This window comes from Trypanosoma equiperdum (genome assembly GCF_001457755.1).
Source record: "Trypanosoma equiperdum strain OVI genome assembly, contig: ctg_539, whole genome shotgun sequence".
Taxonomy (NCBI): domain Eukaryota; phylum Euglenozoa; class Kinetoplastea; order Trypanosomatida; family Trypanosomatidae; genus Trypanosoma; species Trypanosoma equiperdum.
The window spans coordinates 1-845 of NW_027124464.1; positions in this window are offsets into that span (position 1 = coordinate 1).

Here is an 845-nt window from a genome sequence, read left to right on the forward strand (position 1 = left end):
TAATTTTCTTTATAACAATATTCCTAACCAATTCTCTCTATTTTTTCTCAACCACTAACTCTCTCATAGTACCCTTTCAATTATTTTAAGTGTTTCTGCTCAATCTTTCCACTTAGTCTCAATCATTACTGTCACCACAATATTAGTATATACACACTCACAGCACACTTCTATTATTGTCCTTACTATTATCATTATAGTTATCATCACTATCATTCTTATAACCGTAAATAATAACCATAAAATAAACTAATAAACTAAATTTAAATAGAACTTATTTTTATACCCTTTTACCCTACTCGTTTACACATGTAAGGGACTTTCATATCAAATTAAAAATTTTCTATAATATTCACATTTTGCAAGGGTTTGACAAGAGCGCTATAATATATTTAATTTTATTAATTCGAGAAAAAATCCTTAAAATTTTAAAATGTCACTACAGTCATAAAAGCAGCAGCCATACTCAAAGCAAGTTTCTTATTGACGAGAAAACTGGAATCCTTACACTCTTTTTCCATTCCATTTTAAACCAGTAGCCGTTTCACAGATACCTTGCTCCTTCTCTATTCGAGTCGAAGTTGCTTTCCCATCCTTTCCATCATTTTATTTTGCTTTTTCTAGCTCAGATTTCACTTCCTTTTTCAACTCACACTTTTTTCCCTCGGCTCCTTTGGAATTAAAAACGCACCCCTGGCTCTTTAGTTTATCACATTCGTCTTGGTTGTCTTTGGCTGCATTGCAAGTAGTTTCTGCTGATTTTGAATCCTTTTTTTCACTTTTTTCTTGAAGTTTCTTAACTGTTTCCGCTTGCTCTGCCAATTTATCCCAGGTTTGTGTCTGAT